Here is a 15,964-nt window from a genome sequence, read left to right on the forward strand (position 1 = left end):
ATGTGAGTGCGTGTCTGCCTAGATATATCGACTAACACTACAAAATCGTGCTGTAGCGAAAGTCTGACACACACACACACAAAAAGAGAAAATGTCATATGCTAGAGATAGAACACAGTCAAAGTACTAGGAGATACATGAGAAGTTTCCTTTTCCGTTTTCCAACATTTGGAAATTTCCCCACCGCTAGGAGAATGCAATTCTGTATCGCATTACTTGACTTATAATTTATCTCATTCACTCTTGTCAGGTCACTTGTAAGGGCTCTCATGAGGACTGTAAGGTGTCTCTTGAGGGCTACTAGTAACATGGATACAATATAGCCTGTTACATGGTTTGGATCATCGACATACCCACTAAACCTACTTGGTGAGGGGGGCTGCTAGAAACTCAGCAGGATTAGAAATAAGACTTACCAAAAAGGACATGATAGCATTGGAGTGTGTGTTATCATCTACGTCATTTATATACATACATATACGTGTGTTTATAAGAAAATATAGGCATATGAGTAGCTGCGTGGTAATTAGCTTGCTTACAAACCACATGGTTCCAGTTTCAGTCCCACTGCGTGGCACCTTGGGCAAGTGTCTTCTACTATAGTCTCAGGCCGACCAAAGCCTTGTTAGTGGATTTGGTAGACGGAAACTGAAAGAAGCCCGTCGTATATATGTATATACATACATATATATACATATATATATATATATATATATATATATTATATATATATATGTGTGTGTGTGTGTGTATGTATGTATGTGTGTATATGTTGTGTGTCTGTGTTTGTCCCCCCCCCAATATCGCTTGACAACCGAAACTGGTGTGTTTACGTCCCCGTAACTTACCGGTTCGGCAAAAGAGACCGAGAGAATAGAATAAGTACTAGGCTTACAAAGAATAAGTACTGGGGGGATCGATATGCTCGACTAAAAGTGGTGCTCCAGCATAGCCGCAGTCAAATGACTGAAACACGTAAAAGAGTATATACATAGAGAAGCATATGAATATACATATAAACATATATATATATATATATATATATATAAAACAGTGTATATGTGTGTTTACAAAGAGAATAGGAATATATACATATATTACTAAATCTCTCTCTCTCTCTCTCTCTCTCTCTCTCTCTCTCTCTCAATAGTTTGTAATTTATTTTGTAGCAGACAGGATAACATTCAGTTTCTTAAGCAGATATGGTGTAAGTTAAGTACGTGAAGTTACTTCAAGTTTACGATTTTCTGTAATCGATAGAAACAAAAAAATCAATAATTTCTATGATGAGTTGCATTTGTATTTGTATTTATCACTCTTATTTTCTCTCACTATCCTGATTTGTATATGAAGTCTGTCAGCATAGAACTGTCTCACACCTAATCTTTTTCCTACAGACTTTTAGTTAGAGTTATTCTCACATTTACTCATAATTTGATAGAACGAAACGAAAGCAATAGTCTCGCTCGAATTTTCACATTGCTCGCAATAAATTGAATTCCTTTAGCTGAAATAGACTGCAATTTATATATATATATATAATATATATATATATATATATATGCGTGTGTGATGTGTGAGTATGTGTGTGTTTATGTATATGTATATGGAACACTCACTCATATATAGATAAATATCTGTAATATATGTTTCCTATATATATATATATACACTCTTTTACTCTTTTATTTGTTTCAGTCATGTGACTGTGGTCATGCTGGAACACCGCCTTTAGTCGAGCAAATTGACCCGAGGACTAATACTTTGTAAGCCTAGTACTTATTAAATCAGTCTCTTTTGCCGAACTGCTAAGTTACGGCGATGTAAACACTTGAGCATCAGTTATCAAGCGATTTTGGGGGGACAAACACAGACACACAAACATACACATACACACATATATATATATAAGCATATGTGTATATGTATATCAAATATGTATATATATATATCTATATAGATATATATTTGTATATGTGTATAAATGGGGTTAAATCTCAATATCATCATCGCTTGGAGGACAGCCACACTAAAGTGGCCTTAAGCAACACTTTTTGGGTTCGTGAACTGCTTCTATCACGAACAGAGATTTTCTAATGGACTAGTTTCCTAGTTACAAAACCAGCGATTGTATGGCAGTAGGCTTTCTGTATATCGCAAGCGAAGTAAACTGCTGTCATGCCTGGCAACGAGTCCCATACGCGAGGAGATTCGATGCTGATCGAATCCACATGATCTGGTGGTCTTGAAGCCAAGATGGATGGTAGGAGTTACTTCTCGCTCATAATAAATATGGGATACGCACAAAAATATGACAAGCGCACTGAATAAACCATCAACAGGAGATGTCTTCCTGGGGTTAAATGGCAGTATCTCGTCTCTTAGAAGACAGTCAAATTTGACTGTCATCTAAGAGACGAGATACTGCCATAGTAAGGTGAAAAAACTCGATAAAATGGGTACAGCATGAGCTCAATGAAAATCAAAAGTTCAGCGTTTTGAAGTGTGCTTGATGCTCTTTCTGTGAAACACTAATAATATTTTTCTTCACCGAATAGTCACTTCTGACGAAAAGTGGGTCCTTTATGATAACCGTAAACGATCAGGTGAATGGCTTGATCGTGATGAGTCCCCCAAGCATTTCCCAAAGCCAAAATTGTATCGGAAAAAGTTTATGATGATTGTCTGGTGGTCTGCAATTGGTATTGTCCATTACAGCTTTCTGGAATCCAATCAGAGTATTACAGCAGAGGTTTACTGCAATAAACTCGCTGAAATGCATGAAACCTGCATTGGTGAATCGGCGTGGCCCAATTCTGCTCCGCAATAAAGCGAAGTCACATGTTGCAAGTGTGACGCTGCAGAATCTCACAGATTTGAGATACGAGACTTTACCCCACCCTCCATATTCTCCTGATCTTTCACCCACTGACTACCATTTTTTAAGCATTTAAACAAGTGATAAAACTTTCAGATCCAAACCAGAGGTGGAATTAACTTTCAAAGATTTCTAAGCATCAAAGCCAATATGTTTTTATCAATGAGGCATAAATAATCTCGTTGGTCGATGGCAGAGATGCAGAGATGTTCACGGCTCATACTTTGACTAATCAAAACATTTCTGTAGTTAATTTTTCCAGAATAAAATTGTTTCTGAAATCAGCCATTATTTTCGTAGTTATTTACATTAAACAGCGTTTTGATTCCATTTCACACAAACACACATTGACGCGAACATACACACAGAGACTAACACCCCATACACGTACATTCACATATGCACACCAGGATTTTTCAGTTTCCGTTAATCGAATCTATTCACAAGGCTTTGGTCGGACCAAGGATGTAGTAGAAGACAGTCTCCCGAAGTAGTTAGTGGTGGGACAGAACCCGGAAGTATGTAGTATCCAAGCAAACTTCTTAACACACAACCACACTAAATTTAATACGGGAAAATTCTGTTAAACGAAGTAGTAAAGGAATTTATTTGACAAAAGGAGGAAGTAAGAGTTGTAAAATATATGATTTATATAGTTGAAACAAGGGATGAGTGGTAAATGGGCAAGATCGTCATTAACGCTTGAAAGGCATTATGATTTGGGCAGATATTATTGGAAGAGTTATGGTTGTTCCTTGGAAAGTGCTGGACGGTATTAAAATGACTGCGGATGCTTACATAGTCTATCTGAAGGAGCGACTTGAAGCTTGTTTAAAAAAGAAAAAGATCACCTTCAAGAAAACCATAATATTCAGTCAAGATAATGCCCCCTCGCACTCAGCGAAGAAAACTACAGAATATCTGCAACAATTAAACTCCTGTGGAACGCGTAAAATGAAGTGGCATCTTTGTTTCCACAATAGAAAACTTGTGGCGTATTCTAAATCGACGAGTTTACGACAATGCACGCCATTTCAGGAGCAAGGATGAAGAGTGTCAGGCAATAGTAGATATATCCGGTAGCATAACATGCGAGGAAATCAAGAAATTAGTATGTTCCATGGACGAGTTTCTTTTCCAGCTTATTTCAAACAAACGCTCATATAGCCTTTACTAACCAACTTACCTATCATTTTTGAACGCTGTTTAATTGTTTAGTTATATTTCTTCCATGATTATGACTGTACGTTTTCATTTCAGTATGTACAACAAAACCTCGTTAATAATTGGAAACAGAGGAAGTTTACTTAAGTCTGGCAAATGGCCATAGTTTCTGTGTTGTTTTACAGAATACCACGTTTATTTTACAGACCACACGCATATAACAATTACCATCATTTTATGAAAATTTTTTTGAATTCCAACGAGTATTCTTTTTAATAAAATTTTAAAAAAAATTACTTCTTTAATAATTTGGGATGCCGTATATGAACCTGCTATGTCAATCTCACTACTCGGCCGGTATTCATTTTATGAAGTGAAGTATGAGAAATGACAGACAAATCTTCACGTGATCTGAACTCAGAATCTAAAAGTACGCAAGCGAATACTGAAAATATCCAATACGATTCACCAAACCACTGTTCTATTATAAAGGTTTCTCGTTACAGCACAATTTCACATTCGATGGAGAAAAGAAGTAGTCGATTTAATTAATACATTATCAGTGTCAGAATGACAAAGTCAAAATCATTTCCCGCGGTAATTTATGTCATCGTTCTAATTGATAACAAGAAAAATTATGTTCTCGAGAAGTGGACATTTTGAATCGTACAAGCAAAATTCAATTCTTAATCTTCAACGGTTTTTGTGGACAGTAATTTCTCGGGCGTCAATAACATACACACCGTAAATACATTAATGCGTCAGAATCAACAGTTGCTCATTTCTAAGATGTTTTATAACTAACTAGCAGTATCGCCCGGCGTTGCTCGGGTTTGTAAAGGAAATAATTATATAAGCATTTTTAGAGATGTAAAGTATAATAGCAATCTCAATATGGCTAACCACAAAGGGGGGAGGTGTTACTGTAGCTTGTTACGTTCTGAGATTTAATAATAAATCTTTAGAGAGTTACTTCCCTTATATATGCCAAAAATGCATTAAAAATGGGGAAAATTGATGATACATTTAAAAAAAAATCCTAGACTCATCGTAGACGCGCGCTAATACCCAGAAGGGCTCGATATGAATCACGACTATAAGATACCCGGTTTTGCTTAAACTGCACCGCAAAATATGGGAGTAGTTAGAAATCTAAATCGTAGGAGACAGACAGCACACAACCTCTCTTTTATATATAAATATTTCTATCTAAAAGTGTAAGAACTATTAGATCACTATCTACTACATAATAGAAATTCTCATCTAGAGAAAAGGAATGAGAGTCATAAAAAAAAATATGGGGTTTCTATTAAAAGAGACAGAGAAAATTTTGCTGTAGAGACGAATGTTTCATATGGTGCCTTCAAGTTAAGCTTTGGAAAAATACACAACGTTGTGCATATTCACATGAAGATTACTTTAAGTGAAGTAATGCTTTTACAGAAAGAATGAAAATGACTATTTTGATACAATTAGGTTACTAAATTACGTCTTTTAAAATTTCTGATCACTTTGAAATGTATTACAAGCTTTAAAATCATATTACTGATGTATTTTGAAAAGTAATGATATGCATGTACACACACATATACACACATATATGTATATATATATATATATAATATAATATATATATATATACAAACACACACACACACACACACACACACATATATATACATATATATATATATATTATATATATATATATATATATATATATAATATAATATATATATATATACATGTGTGTGTGGAGGCGTAATGGCCCAGTAGTTAGGACAGCAGATTCGCAGTTGTAGGAGCGCGGTTTCGATTCCCAGACCGGGCGTAGTGAGTGTTTATTGAGCGAAAACACCTAAAACTCCATGAGGCTCCGGCAAGGGATGGTGGCGATCCCTGTTGTACTCTTTCGCAACAACTTTCTCTCAGTCTTTCTTCTGTTGGCCTGCTCGCTTAGCCAGCGGGGTGGCGTCATTTGAAGGCTAAAACAATGCGAAACGCATTGTGACCAGCGATTTGTGGCAACATTTGATAGCCTGGTCGGTCACGGTGATCACTGTGATGTAAATGCATATGATTAAAAACACACAAGCACAAGTTTATATATTCATATATGTATGCGTGTGAGTATGTGTGCATATTTATATAAACCGGCGTGTTTCCATGAAAGGGTGACTGTATAAATACACAGAAATATTGTATGAAATAACAGTGTATTTGCTGCGCCAACACACATTATGCTAACTAAAATCTTACACAATCAATTTATAAATATCTCCTTTGTTTGGTGTAACTATTTAGGATCTGCTATCGAGTTAACTGTTTTGGTATTTTTTAGTTTCTCGGTTTGATTGAACGATGATCGGACGGCTTTCCGGTGAGCCAGAAAGTCAATATTAAGTTGTAAGGCAACAGACTTTAGCATAAAGGATGCGCGTGAAAAAGCTCTATAAGACAAACACGCGGAATACTTCATACAACTATATACACACCCAATTTCCTGTACACATACATGTATATAACATGTATATAACATTAGCTTCAAGTTTCATCCAAGACTGGGACCACGGGCCATACTTCCCCTGCCCAATTCAAGATCACAACATACATGTACATTTTAACATAATTTCTTTTCCTCAACAGGCCCTGCCCTATTTAACATTGTCCCGAGGGAGATCAAAGAGGAAAAGGATCCCATCAACTTTAAACGGAGTCTGGATAGATTCCTTCAAATAATAACAGATAAGCCACCCATAATTGGATACAACTCACCCAACAAGAACTCACTACTTGAACAAAACTTGACTCAAACAGGATTCGAATAATCCTATCAGGTGGTGCTATTAAGTTAGACATGGCCTGGACCAATCTTTGGTCGAAACACATCTAAGTTTATCTAAGTTTATATATATAAAAAAAACCCGCACAAACACAAACACACAAACTTATGACAAACACACATAACTTATTTGGTTGATGTCATATACGCTTATACTAAAAATTAAAGCACCAGGTGGGTATTCTCAGGTAAACTTTATAATTATCATATATAACTATATGCGTGTGTATGTACATGTATGTGCGAATGTATACCTGCGTGTGCATGTTTGAGGCTGTAAGTGTTTGTATGTGTACACCGCACGAAATGATCACATTACATTTTATAGAGTTTATATTGGGAGGCAAATAGCTAGAGATACATTACTAGATTATATTCGACACTTCACACACTAACACACACGCCGCGTAGGTTATCTTTCAATGTGTCTTTCAATGTGTTTCGTAAATGGCTCCTTATTGGTCGTTAGTGAGGCCAATTTTTATTGGTCATTTTTTTCTCGTCTGTATGAAGGTACGAAACCTGAATCGTTATCTACACTCACAAACACATACATGTGCGTATGTATGCATGTGTATTGAGAAATACACTCAGACACTTACACACTAATAATGTTACAAATACATACATATTTACACACACACACACACATATATATATATAATTATATATATATATAATATATATATATATATATATATATGCATTAATACACATACACAAACACACAAGTACCACAGACATACACATACATTATATACATATATACTTTCCGTGTAGTTGTTTGTTCGTGAATTAGTATATACATGCTGCTCATACGTATAAAATATATGTACGCATATACAAACACATGGGCGTATATATATATATATATATATATATATATAAGTATATTTATATATACACAAAAAACATGTATGCATATATATACATATATATATATATACATAAATATACACATATATATTCATATATACATAATTCATATATACATACAAATGTATATTTACATATGAATATATAAGTATGTAACATACAAATTCACATATGATATGTTTGTGTCTGTTTATACATGTATAGACATATGCTAGTTATATACGTGTATGTATGTATGTATATATATATATATATATATATATATATATATATATATATATATATATATATGTATATATGTATATATATATATATGTATATTATATATATATATATATATATATATATATATATATATATATATATATATATGTATATTCATATCGATTGAGAAATCGAGATTAGTTTATATGCGCTCTAGATTTTTTTTTTCCCTGAGTTAAAATACGTCTGTTCGTGTTAATGTACAACCACACTTACAGTTTTTTGTTTCACTCTACGTATAAAGAACTTTATAGGTGCACATAAATTATACACATCTTTGCACATGACAGATCCTGTCAGTCTGAATATAGTCTGGATGAATCAAACATATATGTAGGCTGCATTCTGTGTTATTTTGTTGCTTTCTCTTTTTCCATTTGGCATATCTGTTTGTAAATCTGTATTCCACTCTGTATGTATCTTAGTGTGAAAGAGTCTATGTACGTATGTCTGAGCGTGTATACGAGAGTCTGTGTGTTCTTCGATACAGGATTTACGCTACTTGCCTTATACGTCTATCAAATGTTGTCCATATCATAATGTGTGATGTAGAATAATACATACACATACAAACATACATACATACATAAATACATACATTTACATACATAAATACATGTACGCACACACATATACGTATATATACTACTGTAGATATAACCTCTCCTGATGAGTATTTATTTACACATACATACACACCCATATATATGCAAACGTGTCATTATACACACACACACAGACACACACAACACACACACACATATATATATACATATACATATGTACATATGTATGTGTATATATATGTGCATTTACACTGTAGAAACTTAACAGGGCTAGTATAAACCAAGATTAAAGTATTATGTAGTACTAACTTATTAAAGTAACATGTATGTCAATATGAGCAAATCCGCACTTTCGTCTGACTTTCACTGGGTGCCGCGCTCAGGTAAAAATAGCATTCACCTGGTCGTTTGAAACGGGTTATCAGATTTATTTGTTACGAGTGTCTTTCTGGTTGCTACCTAAATCCTCGGCTGTCAACCGGACATTTATTCAATGAAATGGCCGATCTTGTATCTGTAAATCGAATGCATATATATATATATATATATATATATATATATATTTGTATGCGTACATGCACCTATGATAGCGGGTTTAGTTTGTGTGTGTACTTGCTTGAGCGTTTACAGGTGTGTGTGTGTGGGTGTATGTGTGTGTGCGTGTGTGTGCTCGTGTGAAATGAAATCAAAACACCGTTCAATGCGACTATCTTTAGCTTTTTTTCAACTATATCTTTCACATAGCTAGAAAATACGTTGTGGTGTATGTTTCTCTATCAGAATTCTGTCTCAGTAACATAGTTTCTTTTCCGATAAAGCGTAAAAAAATATTCCCTCTTCCTCTCTCTCCATCACACACACACACACACACACACTCACACACACTCTATCATTTTCTCTTTATATAAATATATATATATATATTCTCACACATATATTTTGAGAATATTTTACCATAATTGTTACTAGTTTTTTTATTTACTAAATTGACAGATCGTAAATAGTATTGAAGCAAAACATGTTTGCAAACTTTGAAAGTGACTGCTTAAGTTCTTAGTGTTACCTTTTAGTCAAAAGATTTAGCTGTGCAAAATGATGTATATGTGTATATTGTATGTATGTATCTTCATATATATATATATATATATATATATATATATATATTACACACACACACATACACACACACACACACACACACACACACACACACAGACACATATATATATTGCACACTATTCGGCGGAATTTATAGCTGAAGGATACAACCCAGGTTATAATTGTAACCTGATATGCTATATTATACAGTTAGAAATCAATATCCAAAACATGTCCAAAAGAATATAACATTTGCTTACGTTTATTTATATTTTGCCATATTAAAGCCTATATGGAAATATGTATCAACGCAGAAAGATATGAAATATTTACAACTATAAAAATTCCTTTAAAAATCCAATTCTTTACGCCACCATAACATTCTGTGCGGAACTTCTATTTGGCATGAAGGCATATACGAAAAAAATTACATTATTTACAATTGATAAATTTCCTATCACTAATATATATGTAATAATTTGAATGAATATAATGTAGAAAAAATAATAGCAATATAATAGAAGGAAATGCATTTTAGAAGAGCAATCCCAAAATCGGGGATGAATGAAACTTAAGGTAGCTTCAACGAACATTGTAATCCACTTAACATCCAGTAGTAGCAAATAAATTTTAATATTATGATTTTTAAAAAGAAAAATCCAAGTACACTTCTCTATAGGTAATTTTCTCCTTCTCTCTCTCTCTTTCTCTCTCTGTCTATATCTATCCGTCTCTGTGTGTGTATGTGTTTCCGTCTTCCGTCCTGATATGACTAGCACTGATCAACCAAGAAATGATACCGTCGATCTGTAAAGGACTACGCAATTAACTCTAAATTTGAGAAATTGTTCGGGTGTACAAGAATAATGATTATAGTATGAATCAATGTACGTGATGTTATATTATTTCCAATATATAACGCATTCAGAGAGTGTATATATATATATAAATATATGGTAAAATCTCTTCTTCAGTATTGAAAATATCAATCCAGTAAGAAATATTCAGTAATACGTAATGACTAGTTTGTTTTATTTTTCCTATTCGGATATACTGTATATGAACGTACCTATATATATATATATATATATATTTACAAGCAAACATATACCTGTATATGTGTTGGGGTGTGTTTGTGTTTGTGTACACATGTCAGTATATATGAGTACCTGTGTGTGCTTCTGTATTCTTAACCAAGGGAGAAAACAGTTTAAACTAACTTTCGAAATCACAAAATTTAAGCTTCATTAATGAACAAAGTACAGAAGTTTACATGATTAAATGGTATTTGACGAAATAAGTAGTCGATTCGTGGGATGTTCGATATGAACACATCTATCTAGATTACATACATTAAAGTGGACAGAAATGTATATTCAAGTAGATTAGTGGGAGAAATTATTTGAAATTAATTTGAAAAGTTCTCAGACAGTGTGATTAAATCTAGCGTAAAGGATATGGCAGTTCTCGTTAATCCATATACAAGCTTCCGTTTTTAAGCGTTCATACTGTCAGTCGCAAACTACCATCATTCATACGCGTACATATCCACACATTCACATAAATATATAATCTTGAGAGTTGGACATATTATCTTACGTGCTTATATACATACCTTTATGCGCACAAATAGAAATGTGCACGGGTATATATGTATTCATGCATGTGTACGTATACTGCAATTTAGTTTTATTTCTAGATTTCTCGGCAATGGAGAAAGAGCCGTTTTCTAACTTAGATCCATGGCGACTCAATTAGAATTTCAACAGCATCAACAAGTATTTATGAATACCTGCTTGTATTTGTGGGAGTATTTGGCGTCAGTACATAAGCATATTAGTATGTTTTGCTTTATACATTTATAATCATAGTTTCATCTCTAATCATGTACATATATATTTATATTTTCTTTGATGGTTTGTATCTGTAGCCTTCTAATAAACTTTCTTCTTGGTTTTGTAAAACTTAATTTCGCCAGACTAGTACTGATGCACCGTGTTACATATGTAAGTCATCCAAAATTACACGTATAGATCTAAATTTGTAGTCCGGGTGAAGTTTCTGTATATTTCAAAATAGTACAACATAGGTCTTATATTTTTTGCTGATTCTTAGCTTTGTGTTGACAACTATTTGGCCGCAGATTTCCACTATTTTCTCTTTGCTGTCTCAAACCGCTATGTTTAGTCGTATGTTCGCATTTTTCTAAGGCTTTCACAAGAACATCCTGCCGTTCAAGTATTTGGACCTGGAGATTTCCATTTCCAGCGACTTCAAGGGCCACCTCCTAATGGTGTCGGGCGTCAAAGAAGGGCCCTCGCCTACAACAAGACGACCGAAATTCTTTTTTCCAAGGTCTGGTTCTCCCACCTCTAAGCCCTAAACCATCACCTAATCACCCTTACCCGTCTTGTGGCTTAACAACAACAACAACAACATGAACATCCTAATCTCATTATTAGTGGCTATGGTGTCTATGCACTATAGATTCTTATATGTTTCAGGGTTACACTTCCGATAGATCCATCGTGCAGTGTCTTGGCTACAATATCAAGTCTCATCGATAGACAATAATGCAATCTTCTCAAAATTGAAGCTTTTCAATTACAGTCAAAAGCGCCTCATCATTGATGCTGTGTCTTCAATATAAGGTTGGGACAATAATTTCTTTGAATTTCTACTTGTCAAAGAGCTATTTTTCCAGAGGGAATTTATTTGTAAGTGAAAAAGCTTCTACGACATTTATTGAATGTCCTCACCTCTACGCAAACAACTGCGTGGTTTTGGTAAAATTTCCTGTTAATCAATAATATATGTGTATGTGTGTGTGTGTGTGAGTACACATGCGTGCGCGAACAATATACACACACACAACTAAGACACAGACAGAGAGACAGACAGAGTACATCCGAACAGCGGAACAGCCTGCTCATGGAATTTTGAAGAATTTATATGACCTTCAGAATTCTGATCACGACACAAATTAGTAATTAATGTCTGCAAAGCCTTTGAAATAAATATTGAAATAAATAGGAACATATATATGTACGTATATATATATATAATATATATATATATATATATATATATATATATATATATATATTCTTATTTTCTCTTTTCCGACCAGACCATCAGATGTTGTTACACATCGCTGGTCACAATGCGTTCGCATTGTTTAGCCTTCGAATGACGCCACCCCGCTGGCTAAGCGAGCAGGCCAACAGAAGAAAGAGTGGGAGAAAGAGTGGTGAAAGAGTACAGCAGGGATCACCAACCCCTGCCGGAGCCTCGTGGAACTTTTAGGTGTTTTCGCTCAATAAACACTCACAACGCCCGGTCTGGGAATCGAAACCCCGATCCGGCGACCGCGAGTCCGCTGCGCCTCCATATATATATACCGGAGTAAACACATAAATGTGAAACAAGGTGGAAAAAAGAGTACTCAAATACCAGTGGTAGAGTAATAGGGCTTCATTCAGTTTCCGTTCACTAAATGTAAGGAAAAGCCTTCGGTCGACACGACGCTATAGTAGAAGTCCCTTACGCTTGGTATCAGGGAGTGGAATTATGCATTAATTGCTGGGAACCAGTCCTTCTACCACACAGCCATATCTGCATCGATGTATAGAAATAATATATATCTGTGTATGTGTTAGTATATATATATAAATATGTGTGTGTGTGTGTATACTTCAATGCATTTGTCCCCGTTTGTAAAGAGCGATACATACATACATATAGACACATGCACACACTCCTACGCATATACGCATTCATCGCGAAAGCAATGCTTTACTTAGCAGAGAAGCTGTGATTAAGATGAAACAAGATGTTCGGCATCTGGCAGAATTCGTTCAATTGAGAATGGCAGTATGTTCTAAATTCTCAACCAGCTGGCATACTAACAAATGTGTACTTTCAAATCAAATAGACATGCTTTGTAGCTCTCTACGCACACACATATACATACACTTGTATGTATGAATGTATGAATGTACGTATGTATGTATGCATGCAGGCAAAAATTTGTATAGATAGATAGATGGATAAATATGAATATATACACACAGAGACATGTATTGTGGATGTGTATTTTGTATATACATACACATACACACACACACACAGATATATATACATATATATAAATATATAAGTAGATAGATGTGCTTATATGTATATATATATATTTTCATAAACACACACACACACATATATATATATACATATTACATACATTCACATATATATATATATACATATATATATATATATTTGCATATATATATATATATATGCGTGTGTGTGTGTGTGCGTGTGTGTGTGTGTCTTTATGTATCGTCAAACATATCTGTAACATAATTTTATGTACAGATATATGTGAATGCACATATAAATGCGCATATCAATAATCATTGTCACACACACACACTCTCTTTCACACACACAGACACTCGCACATACAAACACGCACATTCGCACGCACACGCACACACACGCACACACATCCTAGTCAGTACATACGTATTCCACGCAGACATTATAAACACACTAACATGGCACGCAGATATTCTGTCTTGCAGTCACGCAAGCGAACATGTACAAGCAACTATGTGTGATTTGGTGTATTTATTGGCGTAAACGAAATAATATATACATGCGTCATTTCTCCATGTATTTGGGCCATGCAAACATATTCTCATATCTATGCAGGCTTACACATATATACTTTCGGAATATATATATATATATATATATATATATTATATATATATATATATATATATGTATTCTCAAGTTGCATATATATTTGTAGTTTTGATCATTTATCATATTTTATGTTAGCTCTGAATGTAAGAAATATGGAAGCAATGCAAAGCGACTTTTCCAAGAGATTAATGCCACAGTAATGCCAGATATGACGAGCCAGATTACGGTTTTCTTTCTCTTTTTACATCCCATAGCAGGTAACTTGAAATTGAGATAGATTACTACAAGAGTTAGTTGTGATTTATCTATTTGCCTCTATGTGAGGTATACGCACGATTTGTTGTTATTTTTATATCTCCAACATGATAATAATAATAATAATAATAATAATAATAATAATAATAATAATAATAATAATAATAATAAATTTTATTATCATTATTATTATTGTTGTTATTGTTATTATTATTATTAGTCAAGCAACGAGCTGTTGGCGACATTTCATCCGTAGTCACATTTTTCTTTCCATTTCCCGTGAGGTCACCTTCACATTTCATTTCATTGAATCGATAATATAAGTAGTAAAGCTGTACTGGGTTGATGTAATCGACTAGCCCCTGCCCTCAAAATCTGTTATTATTATCATTGGTGATTTGTCTCTGGTTTGTTCTTATTTCTGGTAGAATTTATGTGTATAGTGTGTTACTGGCAGTAACCTTCGATATCCACAGACTTTCAATTGATTTCCAAGTGCTCTTCTTCTTCTTCTTCTTCTTCTTCTTCTTCTTCTTCTTCTTCTTCTTCTTCTTCTTCTTCTTCTTCTTCGTCTTATTTCTTCTCCTCTTTCATCATCATCATCATCTTCATCATCATCTTCTTCTCCTTTTCATTATTATTATTATTGATTGAGAGAGCAGTGCATGACATCAAAGTGACATCGGGGTACCAGTATACGAAGCCCAGCATACCTATCATGACTACTCGCCTGAAACGAGTATACCAGGCACGTACATCACAACATGTGCGCGACATGGTGATCTTATATCAAGATAAACGGCACAATACCTTGCAGGTTTACGTTTGCGTTACGGTGTAGCGTCCAATGCAGTTTCGTCAACTTTCTCGTCCTTCTATCCAGTGTAGATATTTCCTCCTTAGTCCATTTGAGGATGGAAGCACTATATCTGACCACCACAACTGCCCAGATATTCATTGCGGTAATGAAACTTTTGGCATTCAGGTTGGATTTCAACACCATCTTAACCCTTTTTTGAAACGCCTCGCTGACCTTGATTTAATTATTATTATTATTATTATTATTATTATTATTATTATTATTATTATTATTATTGTTATTATTATTATTTTTATTATTATCATTATTATTACTATTAGTGTTGCATTTGTACAGATGATTAAAATAATTATAAGCGCTTTTCCCAAATAATTCTTTGCTATATTTTTCCTACTCTACCTTCTGGTCTCAAATCTCTCCGAGGTTTGCTTTCTAACAGGGACGATAAAATAAAGTACCAGATGAGCACTGGTGTCGCTGTGATCGAC

At 34.2% G+C, this 15,964-nt stretch overlaps 1 protein-coding gene and 1 long non-coding RNA gene across 2 annotated transcripts in view; one reads left to right on the forward strand and one right to left on the reverse strand.

The window, feature by feature from the left end:
• Positions 1–12,126, forward strand: part of LOC118763148 — a 28,561-nt gene extending 16,435 nt beyond the window's left edge. Inside the window, exon 3 of the long non-coding RNA XR_004998905.1 lies at positions 11,910–12,126. This is a non-coding gene — a long non-coding RNA (uncharacterized LOC118763148). The remainder of the gene's footprint in view (positions 1–11,909) is intronic.
• LOC115210932 (opioid-binding protein/cell adhesion molecule homolog) overlaps positions 1–15,964 on the reverse strand; it is a 967,526-nt gene that overhangs the window by 309,006 nt on the left and 642,556 nt on the right. The gene's annotated exons all lie outside the window — the stretch shown is intronic.

The sequence above is a fragment of the Octopus sinensis genome, linkage group LG4, assembly GCF_006345805.1.
Source record: "Octopus sinensis linkage group LG4, ASM634580v1, whole genome shotgun sequence".
Taxonomy (NCBI): domain Eukaryota; kingdom Metazoa; phylum Mollusca; class Cephalopoda; order Octopoda; family Octopodidae; genus Octopus; species Octopus sinensis.